Raw genomic sequence first — 23251 nt, forward strand, 5'->3', positions numbered from 1 at the left:
CCATATAACACCTGCAGCCATCATGTCTCCACTATAACAAGTGTAGGGAATATGCCCACCATATAACACCTGCAGCCATCATGTCTCCACTATAACAAGTGTAGGGAATATGCTCACCATATAACACCTGCAGCCATCATGTCTCCACTATAACAAGTGTAGGGAATATGCCCACCATATAACACCTGCAGCCATCATGTCTCCACTATAACAAGTGTAGGGAATATGCCCACCATATAACACCTGCAGCAATCATGTCTCCACTATAACAAGTGTAGGGAATATGCCCACCATATAACACCTGCAGCCATCATGTCTCCACTATAACAAGTGTAGGGAATATGCCCACCATATAACACCTGCAGCCATCATGTCTCCACTATAACAAGTGTAGAGAATAAGCCCACCATATAACACCTGCAGCCATCATGTCTCCACTATAACAAGTGTAGGGAATATGCCCACCATATAACACCTGCAGCCATCATGTCTCCACTATAACAAGTGTAGGGAATAAGCCCACCATATAACACCTGCAGCCATCATGTCTCCACTATAACTAGCGTAGGGAATATGCCCACCATATAACATCTGCAGCAATCATGTCTCCACTATAACTAGCGTAGGGAATATGCCCACCATATAACACCTGAAGCCATTATGTCTCCACTATAACAAATGTAGGGAATATGCCCACCATATAACACCTGCAGCCATCATGTCTCCACTATAACAAGTGTAGAGAATACACCCACCATATAACACCTGCAGCCATCATGTCTCCACTATACCAAGTGTAGGGTATATGCCCACCATATAACATCTGCAGCCATCATGTCTCCACTATAACAAGTGTAGGACATAAGCCCACCATATAACACCTGCAGCCATCATGTCTCCACTATAACAAGTGTAGGACATAAGCCCACCATATAACACCTGCAGTCATCATGCCTCCACTATAACAAGTGTAGGGAATATGCCCACCATATAACACCTGCAGCCATCATGTCTCCACTATAACAAGTGTAGGGAATATGCCCACCATATAACACCTGCAGCCATCATGTCTCCACTATAACAAGTGTAGGGAATATGCTCACCATATAACACCTGCAGCCATCATGTCTCCACTATAACAAGTGTAGGGAATATGCTCACCATATAACACCTGCAGCCATCATGTCTCCACTATAACAAGTGTAGGGTATATGCCCACCATATAACACCTGCAGCCATCATGCCTCCACTATAACAAGTGTAGGGTATATGCCCACCATATAACACCTGCAGCCATCATGTCTCCACTATAACAAGTGTAGGGTATATGCCCACCATATAACACCTGCAGCCATCATGTCTCCACTATAACAAGTGTAGGGAATATGCCCACCATATAACACCTGCAGCCATCATGTCTCCACTATAACAAGTGTAGAGAATAAGCCCACCATATAACACCTGCAGCCATCATGTCTCCACTATAACAAGTGTAGGGAATATGCCCACCATATAACACCTGCAGCCATCATGTCTCCACTATAACAAGTGTAGGGAATAAGCCCACCATATAACACCTGCAGCCATCATGTCTCCACTATAACTAGCGTAGGGAATATGCCCACCATATAACATCTGCAGCAATCATGTCTCCACTATAACAAGTGTAGGGAATATGCCCACCATATAACACCTGCAGCCATCATGTCTCCACTATAACTAGCGTAGGGAATATGCCCACCATATAACATCTGCAGCCATCATGCCTCCACTATAACTAGCGTAGGGAATATGCCCACCATATAACACCTGAAGCCATTATGTCTCCACTATAACAAATGTAGGGAATATGCCCACCATATAACATCTGCAGCAATCATGTCTCCACTATAACAAGTGTAGAGAATACACCCACCATATAACACCTGCAGCCATCATGTCTCCACTATACCAAGTGTAGGGAATATGCCCACCATATAACATCTGCAGCCATCATGTCTCCACTATAACAAGTGTAGGACATAAGCCCACCATATAACACCTGCAGCCATCATGTCTCCACTATAACAAGTGTAGGACATAAGCCCACCATATAACACCTGCAGCAATCATGTCTCCACTATAACAAGTGTAGGGAATATGCCCACCATATAACACCTGCAGCCATCATGTCTCCACTATAACTAGCGTAGGGAATATGCCCACCATATAACATCTGCAGCCATCATGCCTCCACTATAACTAGCGTAGGGAATATGCCCACCATATAACACCTGAAGCCATCATGTCTCCACTATAACTAGCGTAGGGAATATGCCCACCATATAACATCTGCAGCAATCATGTCTCCACTATAACAAGTGTAGAGAATACACCCACCATATAACACCTGCAGCCATCATGTCTCCACTATACCAAGTGTAGGGAATATGCCCACCATATAACATCTGCAGCCATCATGTCTCCACTATAACAAGTGTAGGACATAAGCCCACCATATAACACCTGCAGCCATCATGTCTCCACTATAACAAGTGTAGGACATAAGCCCACCATATAACACCTGCAGTCATCATGCCTCCACTATAACAAGTGTAGGGAATATGCCCACCATATAACACCTGCAGCCATCATGTCTCCACTATAACAAGTGTAGGGAATATGCCCACCATATAACACCTGCAGCCATCATGTCTCCACTATAACAAGTGTAGGGAATATGCCCACCATATAACACCTGCAGCCATCATGTCTCCACTATAACAAGTGTAGGGAATATGCTCACCATATAACACCTGCAGCCATCATGTCTCCACTATAACAAATGTAGGGTATATGCCCACCATATAACACCTGCAGCCATCATGTCTCCACTATAACGAGTGTAGGAAATATGCTCACCATATAACACCTGCAGCCATCATGTCTCCACTATAACAAGTGTAGGGAATAAGCCCACCATATAACACCTGCAGCCATCATGTCTCCACTATAACTAGCGTAGGGAATATGCCCACCATATAACATCTGCAGCCATCATGCCTCCACTATAACTAGCGTAGGGAATATGCCCACCATATAACACCTGAAGCCATTATGTCTCCACTATAACAAATGTAGGGAATATGCCCACCATATAACACCTGCAGCCATCATGTCTCCACTATAACAAGTGTAGAGAATACACCCACCATATAACACCTGCAGCCATCATGTCTCCACTATACCAAGTGTAGGGAATATGCCCACCATATAACATCTGCAGCCATCATGTCTCCACTATAACAAGTGTAGGACATAAGCCCACCATATAACACCTGCAGCCATCATGTCTCCACTATAACAAGTGTAGGACATAAGCCCACCATATAACACCTGCAGTCATCATGCCTCCACTATAACAAGTGTAGGGAATATGCCCACCATATAACACCTGCAGCCATCATGTCTCCACTATAACAAGTGTAGGGAATATGCCCACCATATAACACCTGCAGCCATCATGTCTCCACTATAACAAGTGTAGGGAATATGCCCACCATATAACACCTGCAGCCATCATGTCTCCACTATAACAAGTGTAGGGAATATGCTCACCATATAACACCTGCAGCCATCATGTCTCCACTATAACAAATGTAGGGAATAAGCCCACCATATAACACCTGCAGCCATCATGTCTCCACTATAACAAGTGTAGGAAATATGCTCACCATATAACACCTGCTGCCATCATGTCTCCACTATAACAAGTGTAGGACATAAGCCCACCATATAACACCTGCAGTCATCATGTCTCCCATATATTAAGTTCAGCCTTCATTTTTCAAATCTAAGAAATTAAGAGGTATTCGTGGATGGACCATGTGCCAGTGCGGACAATCTAGAGCCCCTTTAGATGAAAAATACTGATCCTAGCTGAAAAAAATTATATTTTTTATTTCTTTTTTGGAGGCTTGTCAATCAACCTAAATAACATTGTTAGGAGGTTTTAAAATGCAGGCACTTTTTGTGAGTACATATTGCAGTGGCAAGGCTTATGTTGGGTACTGGGTGGTGCCGCTAGTAGTAAGATATTGGTCATTTACATTACCAATAATTTTCTATGCCCCGTCTTGCACCCTTTTATCACTTGAATTATCCCCTGCTAATGCCTAAACCTACCTCCCTCGTTTAATATGACCCCCCCCCCACCTCCTAGTGTCCTTCCCCAATCCAAGTGCCTAACTCTCCCCCCCCCCCAACCCCCCACCCCGCCCACAAACCCTAGTCCCCTCTCAAAGTGTCTAAACCGAACCTCCTTTCCCTGGCACCAAATCAACACAAGTCTATAATCATCAACAACCATTAATTCCAACTCTCTGCTTACCCACCCAAATACCGCTAGGCACTGGTATCTATTAGACGCCTGCCGGTCTCTGCGCTCAAATGAATTCATCCCAAAAACATGTTGCCACTGAATGAGTATGTGGGTTACCAAGGGCGAGTGTCGGCAAATTCACTGCTCGCACCTATATAAACAGATTATGAGGAAGATACACCTATCTCTTCGTTTTGTCTGCACCTTCGCTACTGAAGCGGTTTGGGGTTGAGGAGGAGTGTTGTTCCCTTTGCCCTAAATAGTTAAGTGTCATCTGTAATTTCCTGCAGTTGAAGAAATGATCAGTTACCTATAAATAAATCTAATTAAGACAAATCAAACACACAAATTATATGTTGAAGTACTTTGGCTGATCAAGCAAGTTCACAAATGAGCAACTAGGTGAAAAAAAAACCAACAACAATCTTGTTGTTGGAATGATTACTTAAGTAGTGAGACAAGTAGTGTATTTTTAAAGGGGGCCACATATTTCACTTTGTTGTGTTTGAGATAATTATTTGTTCCAACTGGAAGTTCTACTTTCTAGGCAATGTCTGAAAATGGCCACAGAGTGAACTGCTTCCAGATCTGGAGATCGTATATTTAGTTCCTAGCAGTTATTATGCTGGGTTCAGTGTAGACCACGGTCCACACATTTTTTCTTCTGTTGTCAGTTGTAATAGACATATGATCTATAGCATACTATGCATAACATGTCCGATTACCGTCTGGTGTGTGAAAAAAACATGCAGGGTAAGCCTTCATCGCAATGGACATGTACGAACAGATCCTATAGTTAACATAGGGTGTGTTGACATGTTCGTTGAGGCCAGTTCCAGAAAATGGTACAATTTCATCTGGCCCATCTTTATTGGCAGTATTGTACCATGTTATAATAAGAATCAATCTTCATTATTGTTGTGCTCTTACGTGGTGTACCAGTGAATCAACTGACCCATCTATGATCAATTTTGACTCCCCCTTGCCTAATGACCCTCTTTGTCAGTGCCTTCATTGATTATCCATTTAATAAAGGGCTCATTTCAAACTTCTAACTCTTACTGGAGAAGATCTCTCCAATCTGGGTCCACCAGACATCCCTATATGCCTTTCCAGATAATATATAACACTCAACTTGCTCTCTACTCATGATTTTCTAGTCTCAAGCACTCTGACCTCCTCTTACCAATCCCGCATACAGCATTTTGCACATGCTTCTTCTCTGCTCTGAAACTCCCTCTCAGTTTATTGTCTACCAACCTTTCACAGATAATAATGCAACCTAAAATGAATATGTTAGGGGAGGTGTATAATCTAGTCCATTTCAGACAGTCTGACCCCTTTTCCTTCAAAAGACACATGGTCACACACTGACATTTTGCCAGTTAATTGTTAGACATAATGATCTTTTGTGATAGGATCACTTGGAAATCTGGTGTGAATATAGGTGTCCTTCTACCCCCACCCAGGACATTATCATCTGGGCCTACTAACAATTAACCACTATTGGTTGGTTGATGGAGGTAGTGTACAGTCTGCAGAGTAGCATAAGAAGAGCATTGGCGGAAGGAGCCAATCTAGAGATTTGTAGAGAGGGCCAACCGATAAGGATAGGGGGTAAGAACCAATGTAGAGGTTTGTAGAGAGGAACAATGGATGCAGATTAGTGGGGGGAGCCAATGTAAAAATGTACAGAGAGGAACAAATGATAAAGAGTGGCAGGAGTAGCCAATGTAGAGATTTGTAGAGAGGAGCAACAGACGAGGATTGCTGGGAGGTGCCAATGTAGAGGTTTGTAGAGAGGAACAACAAATGAGGATTGGTTTGGGGAGCCAGTGTAGAGAATTACAGAGAGGAGCAAATGATCAGGAGTGGTAGGAGGAGCCAGTATAGAGATATATAGAGAGGAGCAACGGATGAGGATTGGTGAGAGGAGCCAGTGTAGAGATTTAGAAACAGGAGAAGATTATGAGAAGAGTGGTAGGAGGAACCAATGTGGAGAAGTCTACAGACAGTGCCAACAGATGTGTGTAGTGAGAAGAATAAGAAAGCCAATCTGCAACTATCATTGACTATAAAGGTAAGAGTCTATTGGTGGGGCACAAGAGAAAAGGATGTTGTAGTAATAAGGAGGACAAGGGCCAAGTGTGTGCATTTGATCTTCTCTTTAGATTGGGAATGAAGATATTTTGTAGGTACACATTCTGGACTTGACTTACTGACACATGCCCAGGCTGGAGATCATCCAAGGTCACTAGTATTCTCACAGAACCAGCCTAGACTTACTACAAATCATCTGATTTTAGATGGCTAGGTGGGTCATATAAGGGCAGAAGAAGGACAGCTGAAAAGTTAATTAGTGGTTGCAGTGGGTTTGCACACACAGTTACCTGTTATTTTTATTTTAAATACTAAAAAAGGACAAAATTCCATAATTAAGAATATGCAGCAGCTGTAATCACACAATCACCAATTATTTATTTATTTATTGTATTTATAAAACGCCAACATATTACGCAGCGCTGGACATTAGCCTGCTGGGCGGTCTGGACGAGCTCAGCTCGTCCAGTACCGCCGGAGCCTGCCGCTCAGGCCCTGCTGGGCCGATTTGGCTCAAATAAAAAGCAGCACACGCAGCCGGCACTTTGCCAGCCGCGTGTGCTACCTGATCTCCGCTGCAGCGCGGCGATCCGCCGCATGCAGCGGCGAAAGAGGGTCCCCCCAGCCGTCTGAGCCCAGCGTAGCCGGGAACAAAACGTTCCGGCCAGCGCTAAGGGCTGGATCGGAGGCGGCTTACGTCAGGACGTCGGCTGACGTCCATGACGTCACTCCGCTCGTCGCCATGGCGACGATGTAAGCGAAACACGGAAAGCCACTCATTGCGGCCTTTCGTGTTACTCCTGGTCGCCGGAGGCGATCAGAAGAATGCATCCGGAGCGCCCTCTAGTGGGCTTTCATGCAGCCAACTTTCAGTTGGCTGCATGAAATAGTTTTTTTTTATAAAAAAAAAACCCTCCCGCAGCCTCCCTGGCGATCTTAATAGAACGCCAGGGAGGCTAATTTAGGTTGCAGACAATATTTAGGGGTGACATACAGCAATAAGACAATCCAGGACTACATGCAAACCAGATCACACAGCACAGTATGAGTACAAGGTAATGCTTAGTCAGTCACTGGATGGGAGAATGGAGGTTAGGCAAGTTGAGTTCACTCAAGCGTTCACTCATATCCATAGGATGGGTGTATGGTAATTAGGGATGCTCATTCGGATTCCACGGAAATGCAATTTTCGAAATTCCGATCGGAATGCGGAAATCGGTAATGCAAGTGCGTTAGGAGGATTTCCGCCAGAAATTGCGGAAATTTCCGCCGGAAATCGCGGAAAATCAGCCCGAATTTAACATCGATTTTCTCAAAAACTATAAGGGGCTTGATTCACAAAGCGGTGCTAACCTACTTAGCACGTCTAAAGTCTTTAGACGCGCTAACCAGGGTGCTAAGTAGGTTAGCACTGGATTTCTCAATCAGATCGTGCGCTAACTTTGCGCGCGTAAAGTTTTACGCGCGCTAAGTCCCATAGGCTTTAATGGGCACTTCGCGCGGTGCGCCCTGTGCTCTGTGCAGTACGCGCGTAAAGTTTTACGCGCATAAAGTTTTGCGCGCGTAAAGTTTTATGCGCGAAAAGCTTGTTTAGACGTGGTAAGGGGGTTTTCACACCGCTTTGAGAATCAAGCCCAAGGTCTTTTTGAAAACTTTTTTTGGCATCTTGTTCAATTTGGTGTTTCTAGGATTTACGGGGGCTTTGCTATTAACCACTAAAAACGGCGGATTTTTACTGTAATGTAAAATGCAGAAAATCCGCATCTGCCTATTTTCTGCATTTGCATTACAGTAAAAATCCGCCGACTTTAGCGGTTAATAGCAAAGCCGCCGTAAGTCCTTGAAACACCACATTTTCAGGGTTTATTAAGCAGAATCTCCTGAACAAGATGCAAAAAAAAGTTTTCAAAAAGACCTTATAGTTTTTGAGAAAATCGATGTTAAAGTAGGGCGGAATTTCCGCGATTTCCGGCGGAAATTCCGCATTGGAATGCGGAAATTGGTAGCGGAAAGCGAAATCGGTATTTGGCAATGGTGGAATGCGGATTTACTACGGAATCGGAAATTGGCATTTCCAACCATCCCTAATGGTAATGGAGGTGCATAAACAGGTAGGAGACATAAGGAGGAGGACCCTGCCCGAAGGCTTACAATCTAAAGGGAGAGGTAGGGACACAAAAGGTAGGGGACCAGAGTTCAGCTGCCGGATTAGAGCTACAGTGAAAGGGGGGGTAGGCTAGAGTGTAAAGGCAGGTTTTGAGGGCCTTCTTGAAGATGTTGAAGGAGGGGAAACCCTAATGGGGGGGAGGTAGGGAGTTCCAAAGTGTTGGAGCAGCTCTTGAGAAGTCCTGGTGGCATGCATGGGACTGGGTGATGCGGGGGGCAGTCAGGCGAAGTTCATTGGAGGTGCGGAGTGAGCGGCTAGGTGTTTGTGTACCTCTGAGTAAGATCGGGATGCGCCAAACTTTCATTACCCCTCACCACGGTTTGATCAGGCATGGATTATTGTTGCCCGGTAATTTTGCCGCAGTGTGAGCCGAATGGCGGCTCCCCCTGCTGCCGTTCAAATTTCGTGCGGCTTTAACTACTATTCCCATTCCGAGTGGTAGCAAATTGGTGGGAGAAGTAATTTGTGGTGTGGTGATTGCCGGCACCCGAATTATACTGCTGCGCGACCATAGACATAATAACATCATGTCTATGGCAGCACCCAGGTCAGATGCAGCGCAGGGAAGAGTGTGTGCCGAAAATACATGCTTCGTTGATAAGACCCAGGCATAACAAGCTGGGGGGAGGGGGCTAATCACAAGAGGATATGTATTACCTTACAGACATTTTGGCAGGTAAGACAGACCACATATATATCCTTAAACCGCATACACATCTTTTTTTCCCCAAGTGCCCTTATAATATATGACAAGTGCTTTTGGATATATATTTTTTTATTCTAACCTGAGCCGTAATGGTAAATGCCTGCATTTCACACAGATCAAAGCCTAATTTATTTGTTAAATATTCATAAACGAGAACCCAGCGAGATTCCCTTCACCGAGCACCTGTCACAGGCAGGAGCCTGGCTTCAAATCTCCAAATGAGCGCACAAAATCAATATAAAAATCCAAGCACATAATCAGATATTCTGCTGTGTGGAAATTGGACGGGTTCCAGGATACGGCTCCGACAACCAAGAGGGACGGATTGGAACCCTCGCCGCGTCCGTCAAGGCAGGCGGCCGGGGTCAGCGGCCCCCCGAAACCTGTCGGCTCTGCTTGTGCCGGCTCCTGGAAGAGGAGTTAAAACTGGCCTGCGAGCCCTCTTTTCCGACCTAAACAGAACAAAACATCTGCTGCTTGAGTCATGAGCCGTTCTTGGCGACGGCGAAGTGAAACAGAGTCTGTTGTGGATCAGCGCAGTCCCAGCAGTAGGTGTCACAGGAATAAATAGATGGATTTCATGGGACTCAGACATCACTTGCCAAGCGGAATGCGTCAACACAAATATGTACCGGAAAAAAAAACAACCCAAAAAACAATAATGATAGAATTGCCTTTTTCTCCATCAGAACTGGAAAGCGCTTTATTCGGGTCTCGAGCACGGATGCGACACGGGTTTGGGAATCAAAAATACACGGTGTAAAATATCTTACTATAGATAGATGCTTGGCATGCTGTAGAAAACAACATACGTTATTTGGGGGGGAAAATGCCATTTGAATTTTAAGGTTTTTTTTTTTTTAAATCAGGCCTTAACCACTTCACCCCAAAGGGGTTTTTACCCAAACGGACAAGGGCGATTTTCACCTTTCAGTGCTCATCCCTTTCATTTGCCAATAGCTTATTCACTACTAATCACAATGAAATGATCTATATCTTGTTTTTTTCACCACCAATTGGGCTTTTTGGGGTTGATATTTGTTTTCAGTAACTACTTTATTTTCTATGCATTTTAAAGGGAAAAACAAGGAAAGAAATGAAAAAATACACAATTTCTCCAATTTTATCCCCTATAGTTTTAATATAAACCCTGCTACTGTGCATAAAAACCAAACATTTTATCTGCCTATTTGTCCTGGTTATCACATGATTTTAATTATGTCCCTAGTACAAAGTATGGTGACAATAAAGTATTTGGAAATAAAGGTGTATTTTTTCTTTGGTGGGTTTTTTTTTCACTATTTTCACGTGCACGGGAATGCAGGTGCACATGCGGGAGCACGCACGTGCACGCGCGGCAGCAGCACTGTCTGACTTATAAAAACATCCTGGAGCCATTAAGAGGCTCTAGCAGGACGTTTTTATAAGCCAACTTGTCATTAAGTGGTTAAATATTAATATTTAGGTAAACTTGTTCAGCTATACTGCTCCTCTCTCCATACCTGCAGCTAATATACAATAAAAAATGTTCACCCCAAATGTTTGATTTATTTATTAATCTGTTTTTTGGGGTTTTTTTTGAGGCGCTATGAATTAGGTGAATTCCGTGTGTGTGGTTTTTGGTGCGCAATAAGCAGGCCACAGTGTGACGTAGACAATATTCGCCTTTCACAGAGATAACTAAAGTATCTACAATAATAAAAATATCAAACTAAAATATCTCAGTCACTATTTTACGAAGGTAATAAACAGAAATGAATATACAGTAAAATCGCTGCGTTTGTGTATGGCTAGGTGACACGTTTCGGATACTGTTCAGGGGGTCACCCAAAAGGGTTATGTTTAGGGATGAACTAAGGTGAAGGGTCAAGGTAAGGGTTGGTTCTGATGGATGGCTGCTGGCGTCCATCCACGTCATTTAGCGCTGGAATCAACACGTCCCACATTGAGATGAACGCCAATGTTCATCTCAGTGCGTCTACCATTGAACGCCTGCCAATCTAATTTTCAGAAATGCTGCGTGTAGCTTCTAGCGACAATTGCGATTCTGTGTCCCCCGTAGAGATATGGGGATCTATTTATGAATGTTACATATGGATTATCCAGAGACCTCTCACTATTGAGGTAAGTGTCCATTTGGGGTACTTTTTTCCCTTGTAGCATGGCAGGGCAGCAGGTGTCTGGGGATGGGCATCTCCTGCAGTCGGCTTGTAGCATGGCAGGACAGCAGCAGGTGTCTGGGGATGGGCATCTCCTGCAGTCGGCTTGTAGCATAGCAGGGCAGCAGCAGGTGTCTGGGGATGGGCATCTCCTGCAGTTGGCTTGTAGCATGGCAGGGCAGCAGCAGGTGTCTGGGGATGGGCATCTCCTGCAGTTGGCTTGTAGCATGGCAGGACAGCAGCAGGTGTCTGGGGATGGGCATCTCCTGCAGTCGGTGTGTAGCATGGCAGGGCAGCAGCAGGTGTCTGAGGATGGGCATCTCCTGCAGTCGGCTTGTAGCATGGCAGGGCAGCAGCAGGTGTCTGGGGATGGGCATCTCCTGCAGTGGGCTTGTAGCATGGCAGGGCAGCAGCAGGTGTCTGGGGATGGGCATCTCCTGCAGTCGGCTTGTAGCATGGCAGGGCAGCAGCAGGTGTGTGGGGATGGGTATCTCCTGCAGTCGGCTTGTAGCATGGCAGGGCAGCAGCAGGTGTCTGGGGATGGGCATCTCCTGCAGTCGGTGTGTAGCATGGCAGGGCAGCAGCAGGTGTCTGGGGATGGGCATCTCCTGCAGTCGGTGTGTAGCAGGGCAGCAGCAGGTGTCTGGGGATGGGCATCTCCTGCAGTCGGCGTGTAGCATGGCAGGGCAGCAGCAGGTGTGTCTGGGGATGGGCATCTCCTGCAGTCGGCTTGTAGCATGGCAGGGCAGCAGCAGGTGTGTGGGGATGGGCATCTCCTGCAGTTGGCTTGTAGCATGGCAGGTTGGCAGCAGGTGTCTGGGGATGGGCATCTCCTGCAGTCAGCTTGTAGCATGGCAGGGCAGCAGCAGGTGTGTCGGGGGATGGGCATCTCCTGCAGTTGGCGTGTAGCATGGCAGGGCAGCAGCAGGTGTCTGGGGATGGACATCTCCTGCAGTCGGCGTGTAGCATGGCAGGGCAGCAGCAGGTGTCTGGGGATGGGTATCTCCTGCAGTCGGCTTGTAGCATGGCAGGGCAGCAGCAGGTGTCTGGGGATGGGCATCTCCTGCAGTCGGTGTGTAGCATGGCAGGGCAGCAGCAGGTGTGTCTGGGGATGGGCATCTCCTGCAGTTGGCTTGTAGCATGGCAGGGCAGCAGCAGGTGTGTGGGGATGGGCATCTCCTGCAGTCGGCTTGTAGCATGGCATGGCAGCAGCAGGTGTGTCTGGGGATGGGCATCTCCTGCAGTCGGCTTGTAGCATGGCAGGGCAGCAGCAGGTGTGTGGGGATGGGCATCTCCTGCAGTCGGCTTGTAGCATGGCAGGGCAGCAGCAGGTGTGTCTGGGGATGGGCATCTCCTGCAGTTGGCGTGTAGCATGGCAGCACAGCAGCAGGTGTCTGGGGATGGGCATCTCCTGCAGTCGGCGTGTAGCATGGCAGGGCAGCAGCAGGTGTGTCTGGGGATGGGCATCTCCTGCAGTCGGTGTGTAGCATGGCAGGACAGCAGCAGGTGTCTGGGGATGGGTATCTCCTGCAGTCGGCTTGTAGCATGGCAGGGCAGCAGCAGGTGTCTGGGGATGGGTATCTCCTGCAGTCGGTGTGTAGCATGGCAGGGCAGCAGCAGGTGTGTGGGGATGGGCATCTCCTGCAGTTGGCTTGTAGCATGGCAGGTTGGCAGCAGGTGTCTGGGGATGGGTATCTCCTGCAGTCGGCTTGTAGCATGGCAGGGCAGCAGCAGGTGTCTGAGGATGGGCATCTCCTGCAGTCGGCTTGTAGCATGGCAGGGCAGCAGCAGGTGTCTGGGGATGGGCATCTCCTGCAGTCGGTGTGTAGCATGGCAGGGCAGCAGCAGGTGTCTGGGGATGGGCATCTCCTGCAGTCGGTGTGTAGCATGGCAGGGCAGCAGCAGGTGTCTGGGGATGGGCATCTCCTGCAGTCGGTGTGTAGCATGGCAGGGCAGCAGCAGGTGTCTGGGGATGGGTATCTCCTGCAGTCGGTGTGTAGCATGGCAGGGCAGCAGCAGGTGTGTCTGGGGATGGGCATCTCCTGCAGTCGGCTTGTAGCATGGCAGGGCAGCAGCAGGTGTCTGGGGATGGGCATCTCCTGCAGTCGGTGTGTAGCATGGCAGGGCAGCAGCAGGTGTGTCTAGGGATGGGCATCTCCTGCAGTCGGCTTGTAGCATGGCAGGGCAGCAGCAGGTGTCTGGGGATGGGCATCTCCTGCAGTCGGTGTGTAGCATGGCAGGGCAGCAGCAGGTGTGTGGGGATGGGCATCTCCTGCAGTCGGCTTGTAGCATGGCAGGGCAGCAGCAGGTGTCTGGGGATGGGTATCTCCTGCAGTCGGCTTGTAGCATGGCAGGGCAGCAGCAGGTGTGTGGGGATGGGCATCTCCTGCAGTCGGCTTGTAGCATGGCAGGGCAGCAGCAGGTGTCTGGGGATGGGTATCTCCTGCAGTCGGCTTGTAGCATGGCAGGGCAGCAGCAGGTGTCTGGGGATGGGCATCTCCTGCAGTCGGCTTGTAGCATGGCAGGGCAGCAGCAGGTGTGTGGGGATGGGCATCTCCTGCAGTCGGTGTGTAGCATGGCAGGGCAGCAGCAGGTGTCTGGGGATGGGCATCTCCTGCAGTCGGTGTGTAGCATGGCAGGGCAGCAGCAGGTGTGTCTGGGGATGGGCATCTCCTGCAATCCGTAAACACTGGCCTGCTGCTGTACTGTGGAAATTAATGATGTATATGTTGTAATACTGACCAGGATCCCTTTTATTTAACACAGTCATTGTTACATTACTTTCTTGCATATTTCCTTCACCCCCCGTTTTAAATATAAATTTTGCTTTAAATGTTATGTTCCCAGGCGATTAAGATCTTACATCACTGAGCCTGAAAGTAACTTGTTCTGACTGATCAAAGCTAAGTTCCCATTTGTGATTACAGGTCAAAGCAAGACCGCACCATGCTGTTAAATAATCCCAAAATTACTCTACTTTTGACTCCTTCTCAGCCTGGCTCGTGGGCTCTTACCGGTGCCTGACAGGTAAAGGAAGGAAATAATAACAATAAATAAATCCATTGAGGGGGGGGGGGGGGAGTTTCTGTAGTCTGTTGCTTTCAGTCATCTATTCTGACATTATTTCTACAGGATTACTGGCAATTTTCTGGAGATCTGCAGGTCTCCATATATGATGACCATTGTCTGATAATTATAGGCAATACATTGATGACTGTCCCATGTATAAATGGGTCAATAAATATTAATATGATTATAAATTTATTATAGCACTGACATCTTCTGCAGCACATTACAGAGTACACAGTCATGTCACTGACTGTCCTCAGAGGAGCTCTCAGTCTAATCCTACCATAGTAACAGTCTAATGTCCTATCATAAAAACAGGGAACACCAAGAGCCCCAATAGTGTAATTCGTACTGGACAAGAAGGCAATAAGTTTGTATTGCTAGATACTCACAAGTCAGGGTCACCAGCAGGCAACCACTGTAAAGGCAGGTGGGGAGATTGTCCTGACCCCACTCAGGATTAAGAAGTCGCTCTCTGTAGACAGGAAGAAAGGGTAGCAACCCTCCACCAAGGGTGGACTCAAAATTGTATACAATGAACAGAGGCGCCAAAAGTATAAGATTAGATTAAATGAGCTTAAAAACCAACTTAAATGGCAAAATTGAAGGAGGAAGTGGTGGTCTTACCTCCCTCAGACACGAGGCGCTTAATTTGAATCCTTGTGCAGATTGTTTGATACTCCTCCCTATATTGCCTGATGAAGCGGGGTTGAACCTGCGAAACGCGTTGCATTTCTTTTTGGAGTTCCTAATAAATGTGTTTGACTGTCTGAATCGCAGTCGTTGTCGTGTCTGCTTGTGGGAGGTAAGACCACCACTTCCTCCTTCAATTTTGCCATTTAAGTTGGTTTTTAAGCTCATTTAATCTAATCTTATACTTTTGGCGCCTCTGTTCATTGTATATAATGTCCTATCATATTATTATTATGTATTTATATAGCATCTTCTGCAGCACATTACAGAGTACATAGTCATGTCACTGATTGTCCTCAGAGGAGCTCACAATCTAATCCTACCATAGTCATAGTCTTATGTCCTACCATATTACTATTATGTATTTCTATAGCACTGACATCTTCTGCAGCACTTTACAGAATATATATATATATATATATATATATATATATATATATGTAGTCCATATATATATATATGTTACAGGCATTCTATAGAATTCCTGACCATTTTAGGCAAAGTACAAAATGTCTGTTTTCGTTACGCACTTTGCCTAGGCATTCTATAGAATGCCTGAATTTCGTACTTTGCCTGTAACATATACAGTAAATGTACAACCGACCCGCCTGTAGTTGTGAGTGGTGTCTCTCTCTCCTCTCCTGTTATGTCTGCTGCTCTCTTTCTCTTCCTTACTTTAGTTTTTCAGTAGTGCTCTCTTGTCTGTGCCTCTGCTTTGCTTTGTCAGTCTCACCAATGGCTGCTCTCTTCTTTAGTCTCTGCCTTCTATTTTCTCACAAACACACACACGAAAAAACAATCATGCCTATTTCTTGCTGCAAGTAGAGCATTGTATAATGATGACTCTAAACTTATGTTTATTTTTTGCTGCATCATGGCTTCTCAAGCTCCTCCCCCTCACTAGCCTTCAACTGCCCAAAACCCAACTGCCACCCCCCTTCCCCCCTGCACATGATGTCCACAGCTTTTTTCTCTCTCCTCTTTCCTGCTCATGCCCCCCCCCCCCAAAAAAAAAAACCCGCCCCTCCCCCCTGGCAGCAGCACCTGAAGGCTCCTTCACAGCAGCAGCACTTTCCCACAAACAGTAAATATCAGCATGCATGCACCCATCATCATCATCACTAGCCCTCACTGACAGCAGGCATAGGTATTGCAGATGCTGTTACAGTCAAAGTGTGAAAAGAAAAAAAAGCAGGCATTCTACAGAGAAGCAGGTATTCTGCACTTTGCCTGAACGACATCAGGCTATATATATATATATATATATATATATATATATATATATACTAAAATAAGAAAAGATGCTAGAAGACCTAAATAAAATATTGCTAAAAGAGGATATTGTAGAAAAAAATAAAAAAATGATAAGACATAGTTTTGCTCCTAACAGGTCAGCTCGCCAATTGCTAGCAACCATCCGATAGATGAAATTGTTTCTTCATTCCGATGTGGCGTAAGCAACTAAAGAAAAAGCAGGAAAAAAAGTTCTAAAAAGGAAAGTGTACAAGCACGGATACCAGAGAGGAGGATTACAATAAGACCTAATGAGCTTAGACTCAAGGCAGCTCAAAGCATTATCCATCCACTGCAACTTTATTTTGACAAAATGTCTGTTTGTGTTACCGAGTAAAGGGGGCTTTATAAAGCTCATTTTGAAAAGGTCAGGCTGAATTCTAAATCTGAAAAAAAAAAAGGCTTTGGAGGAATTTTTACCTTTAGTGTTTTGAAACTGGTTTGCTGATGTGTAAATGGGCTGAGTGGAGCGGTGTTTGGTGAGGTTTTGTACGAACGTCTGATGTGAAGCATACAGCTGACTTCCCCCCTGCCATGGTGAGGGGCCGGAGCATAACTTCAAATCCTGCCCCCACCCCCCAAACCTTTGCTGACTCTACTCCTGATTTTTACAACCCCTCACATTGTGGTAATTAGCACACTCTGGCCAAACATCTACCAGGGGTCATGTAGCATGTAGTCACCCCCCATCCACAGTGCATACATCTTGACTCCTTCTACCAATAACTAGTGTAGCTCTCTCCTCCATCAATAAACAACTGTGGCAAATTTAACCTTCTCCCTTTTTTTACAGTGCAGCCACTATTACTCTCTCCACCGATATCCCATAACAGGTGCAGCCACCATGACTCCCTTCATGATAATCCATAACAAGTGCAGTCACCATGACTCCCTCCAACAATAACCAAAACAAGTTCAGCCACCATGGCTGCGTCCACTGATAACCCATAACAAATGCAGCCACCATGACTCCCTTCATGATAACCCATAACAAGTGCAGTTACCATGACTCTGTCCACCGATATCCCATAACAAATGCATCCACCATGACTCCCTCCACCAATATCCCATAACAAGTGCATCCACCATGACTCCCTCCACCAATAACCCATAATAAGTTCAGCCACCATGACATCCTCCACCGATAACCAAAATAAGTTCAGCCACCATGACTGCCTCCACTGATAACCCGTAACAAGTGCAGCCACTATTACTCCATCCACCGATATCCCATAACAGGTGCAGCCACCATAACTTCCTCCACCAATAATCCATAACAAGTGCAGCCACCATGACTTCCTCCACTGATAATCCATAACAAGTGCAGCCACCATGACTCCCTTCATAAAAATCCATAACAAGTGCAGCTACCATGACTCACTCCACTGATAATCCATAACAAGTGCAGCCATCATGACTCCCTTCATGATAACCCATAACAAGTGCAGTCACCATGACTCTGTCCACCAATATCCCATAACAAGTGCATCCACCATGACTCCCTCCACCGATAACCCATAATAAGTTCAGCCACCATGACTCCCTCCACCGATAACCCATAATAAGTTCAGCCACCATGACTCCCTCCACCGATAACCCATAATAAGTTCAGCCACCATGACTCCCTCCACCGATAACCCATAATAAGTTCAGCCACCATGACTCCCTCCACCGATAACCCATAATAAGTTCAGCCACCATGACCTCCTCCACTGATAACCCATAACAAGTGCAGCCACCACGACCTCCTCCACTGATAATCCATAACAAGTGCAGCCACCACGACCTCCTCCACTGATAATCCATAACAAGTGCAGCCACCACGACCTCCTCCACTGATAATCCATAACAAGTGCAGCCACCACGACCTCCTCCACTGATAATCCATAACAAGTGCAGCCACCATGACCTCCTCCACTGATAATCCATACCAAGTGCAGCCACCACAACCTCCTCCATTGATAATCCATAACAAGTGCAGCCACCACGACCTCCTCCACTGATAACCCATAACAAGTGCAGCCACCACGACCTCCTCCACTGATAACCCATACCAAGTGCAGCCCCATGGCTTCTGCCACCAATAATCCATAACAAGTGCAGTCAACATGACTCCTCTCATACGCACACTTCTATGTGTTTTTTTAATACAGTGGTAATCATTAACAAACTGAGTTATCTCCCAGGAGATAATTTTTTTAACGTTTTAAAATAACTTTTCAGCAACTGAAAAAAATACCCCATGGTTGGTAAAAAGAGCTATCAAAATTATTTTGAATATTTTCTTGTTTGCTGGTGGTTTAAAATACATTTTATGACAAAGTGTGAAAATATCTCCGAGGAGCAAACTCAGGAGATATATAGGCCCCTATGTGTGGTGCGGAATTAACAGCACTGCACTAAAGTGTGAAAGGCCCTAAAACTGGAGCTATCCTTGGCAGGTTTTGGTTATGAATATCATTTGTTACTTATGGAGTGCTTAAAGGACACTTAAGTCAAACAAATAAAATGAGTTTTACTCACCTAGGGCTTCCAACAGCCCCCTGCAGCTCTCCGGTGCCCTCGCTGTCTCCCTCCGATCCACCTGACCCCGCCGGCGGCTACTTCCGGTTTCGGCGACAAGAGCCGACAGGCTGAGAACGCGAGTGATTCTTTGCGTTCCCAGACACATTAGCACCCTCTATGCTGCTATATGGTATATGATATATGTTATAGCAGCATAGAGGGCGCTATTGTGGCCGGGAACGCGAAGAATCACTCGCGTCCCCAGCCTGTCAGCTCCTGTCACCGAAACAGGAAGCGGCTGCCGGTGGGGCCAGGAGGATCGGAGGGAGATGGCGAGGGCACTGAACAGCTGCAAGGGGCTATTGGAAGCCCCAGGTGAGTAAAACTCTTTTTTTTTGTTTGACTTAAGTGTCCCTTTAAGGGGCTCAATTTTAGACTCACACTAGGGCCCATTGCTTCTTAGTTTTGCCACTGCTAATGAATTTATTTAGTAAATCTTGCAGTTTTTTCAAGATCAGATATGATCTCTAATGACCTCCAGGCTGGAGATGTTTTAATAAATGTGAAACATGATAAGAACCCTCCAATTGCAAGTAGAGAAACTGGAGAACATGCTCCTTCTTATCAAGGGCATCTTTAATGCACCATTATCAAGTGTTGGGCCACCTGCCGTGTCTTCAGCGAAGGTGCAGATGTTATTATTAAACAGAAGAGAGATCCAGAGGGATCCTGAGAACATTCATCCAAGTTTTACCACCTGTCGGGTTTGCAGACATAAGAGACCTCTACTCAAAACTGAGAACCTAACAAAAGGAGCCAAAATCCATACTGTCCAGCTCAAAACAGGACAGGTGGCAACTCTTATCTATAGCGTTATCTGGGATTATGCAAAAAACTTCTAATTACCTCTTTAATATGCATATATCTGCATTCGCTAATTGAGCTGTAGCTTTAAACAAGCAGCTCCTGGGAAAAGCAATACAAAATTCCCACCAAAAAAAAAAGTAGAAGCCTTGACCTCATCTAGAATCGCTACGAGACCCTCGTGTCCCTCAATGCTCAAAGTCTGACTGGCCAAAGCGAATCCTGGGATTAATTTGAGCATTGTTTTCCTTTATTACCTTTCAAAAACACAAATAATCGTTGGGAGCCTAAGCAATTTTAATTTCGTTCAGCTCTTCAGATGGAGCCCCAGTTTTCCTCGCTGCCTCGTACCACAGAAGTGTTTTTTTTCTTCTTTAGAAAACCACAATGGGCTGCTAATGGATGTGTTTTGAAAAATATTGTTTAATTATATGCAGATAGGTTCACTGTTGTGGCCTTGTGTTTGTATGTGTGTGTGTTTGTTTTCCGCTAAAGTGAAATGTAATTTGTATTTTGATGACATTCAACCTATTGCAGAGTTGCTGGCACCCACGTGGAGACCACATTGTGGTCTACAGCTACATGGGGAATTCAAGGAGGACTATTAACCGGACATGGAATCAGCTAGTAAAACAGCTTCCAGAATAATGTTGTGAGATTTGGCCTGTGTTTGGACGTAGGACTGTATAATTTTTGCCCAAGTTTGTAGTCTTCGTCTTTCACCACTCTGCAGTTGACTCACACACACCAACTCGTGTTAATTCTTTGTCTGTCCTATGTTTGTTTGATCTGCCTCCTGCCACCTGTTTGCGATGTCCCAGCAGCCTCCTGGCTATTTATAAGAGGGCCTTTCTACAGGGCATCCCGGGGGACTTCTCCTCTGTTTGCTCATCTCTAGGTACTAGTTTTGATCCTACCAATGTGTACCAAAACCTCTTAAAGGGAACCTGAAGCGAGTTAAATTATTGAAAATAAACACATGACGTAGGTGGAAATGAATATTACATACTAACCTCACCGTCAGTTCCTCTCAGAAGCTCACCAGGTAATGTCCATGTTTCTCTACGGTTCAAGTGGGTGATATTACAGTGTAAAAGTGTTTTGACCAGGAAGCTGTTATCGTGCAATGGCCATTTTTAAAATGGAGGACAGAGAATTCTGGTGATCACAGTGGACAAATGGGACGCAGGAGAGGAGAAAGAGATGGAGGAGTAGACTACACAGGAGGTAAGTATGGCGTGTGTATGGTTATTTTGACTGTTTATTTTCATTTCAGGTTCTCATTAAGGTTTCCATAAATGTAGTGATGACGTCGCCCTCTGCGTGGTGCCCACCTGTCTTTGGAATCCCTCGCTTTTCCAATAGCTCTATATATGCCGCCGGTGCATAGAAGGTGTGTGACGTCACATATGTGCCATGCTGCCAGCGTTTATACAGCCAACGGCAGAGCAGGGAATTCTGAAGACAGATAGGCAGTGGGCGTTGGACGACACAGGACAGGTATTGTATAAATGCACATGGGGGGGGGGGGGCGGCACATTTATACACTAGGGGGAACAGCACCAGGGGTTTTGTCACTCATCCCGATATCACTTGCTGTTACCGTCGTGCACCCGATTGTCCACGACGGCCCGTCATCTTTCAGTATGTGCAATCGATATCATCAATTGGTCATGCTCTCGGCGGCACCAATTTTCAACTATATATAATTATTGAATCAAATAGTCGATCAGCCGCCAAGTCGAGAGATGTATAGCCACTGTTAGTGTTCTATTTTTCCTTAAGAAATTCATTAACACAATTTTTGGCTAGCTGAAATGGCCATTTTAGTTGACCATCTCATGTACAGTTTTTTAGTATAGGCTGCTCTCGGCCAGAAGCTCAATCTGCCAGGACAGATTGTTTCTTGCCGAATGGAATGGTGGTGTAACCATGGAAACTCACTGGTGGCAAATGTCAACACTCTATGCACTGCTGCAATGACACACTGATGGCTAAAGTTTGTTGGCCTAGTTCAAGCAGACTTTGCACTATAGAGTCTATGGGCTAGTCTGCACTGCAGATGGTATGCTAGCTCCAGGTGCTTACTGGCCTACAAGGTACAGTCTGTTGAACACAGAGTAGGGACACCAAGAGACAAATATAGTGTAGTATGTACTGGTAGTTTACATGAAGTATGATAGAGTAATAAGCTATACTCACAAAGACAACCACTGTATAGGCAGGCAGGAGATTAGACCTGACCCCACACAGGATTAAGAATTCACTCTCTATAGAGGAAAAGAGGGGGGTAACACCCCTCCGTCAGGGGTGGACCTGATATAGGATAGTATGGATACAAAAGTGGCAAAAGGATAAAAGTATCTAGAAAGTTTAATACATGAGCAGGCAGTGGTGGACTTACCTCCTCCAAGCAGACACAAAACTTGCCAATGTGTTTGTCAAATACAACAAGTTTATTTACATACTCTGGGGGACAATGCAACGTGTTTCGTAGGTTTGATCCTGCTTCATCACGCAATAACCATGGAGCAATAGCATACAGTATGTGGTCAGTAGAAGAGCCAGGCACCTCTGTGTGACACAGGCAGCAAACAAAAGAGTGTCATATTGTTCTCCAGTACAGGAAGAGTTCCTATTCAGTAAGGAGTTCAAGGCAAGACTCCCTAACACTGCAGGATGGCCTCTTGAGCGCGTCCCAGTGGCTGCAGCTCTTGAGCGCTTTGAGTCCGACAGGAAAAAAGCGCTATACAAATGTTCGGATTATCATTATTATTAGCTATGCTAAAGAGTTTCCCTGAGCTATTTGACCCAATGGGTCAAGTACAGTCCTGTTTTCTGAAGCACTTAAACCGCCAAGAAACAGTGAGAGACAGCTTGAGATAAGGTGTTACTGCAGGAAGGTTCAAAGGGTCATTATATCTGCTTTGTTTTACAGCTTAAAAGACAGAGTGTGGTTTTAAAACTGCAACTGTGACAGAATTATTCAATGTTATAAAAAAAACGCTATATAACTGAAAATAAAAATATGAGATTATTTTCTTTGCTACTTCTATTAATTATCCGTACTACACATACAATTCATTATATCATAAGGTTTTTAAATGTCTCTAATCGCACAAAGGTCCACTTTAAGGCCTACAGCATTTTCCGACGTCTGTCTCCCCTTTAACCCCCTGAGAGCCTGGCCGTGTCCATGTTGTTGTTGGTGCGCACAATATTTACATTACGTACATTTAACCAGCATGCTGAACTTCGCTCTCACGGGAAATAAAGTGCCCGGCTGCTTTTGTAACCAGCCGCCGGTAGCCAGCTTGAATCTCAGGAATGTGGAA

At 45.7% G+C, this 23251-nt stretch overlaps 1 protein-coding gene across 8 annotated transcripts in view; it reads right to left on the reverse strand.

Moving 5' to 3' along the window:
* Positions 1 to 23251, reverse strand: part of ZNF536 (zinc finger protein 536) — a 576810-nt gene that overhangs the window by 186079 nt on the left and 367480 nt on the right. Inside the window, exon 1 of one of the 8 annotated variants that reach the window (XM_068261015.1) lies at positions 15859 to 16101. The exons of the other annotated variants lie outside the window; for them this stretch is intronic. The gene's annotated coding sequence lies outside the window, so the exon portion shown is untranslated. Of the gene's footprint in view, positions 1 to 15858; positions 16102 to 23251 lie in introns of those variants that run through there. 8 annotated transcript variants of the gene reach the window in all.

The sequence above is a fragment of the Hyperolius riggenbachi genome, chromosome 11, assembly GCF_040937935.1.
Source record: "Hyperolius riggenbachi isolate aHypRig1 chromosome 11, aHypRig1.pri, whole genome shotgun sequence".
Taxonomy (NCBI): Eukaryota; Metazoa; Chordata; class Amphibia; order Anura; family Hyperoliidae; genus Hyperolius; species Hyperolius riggenbachi.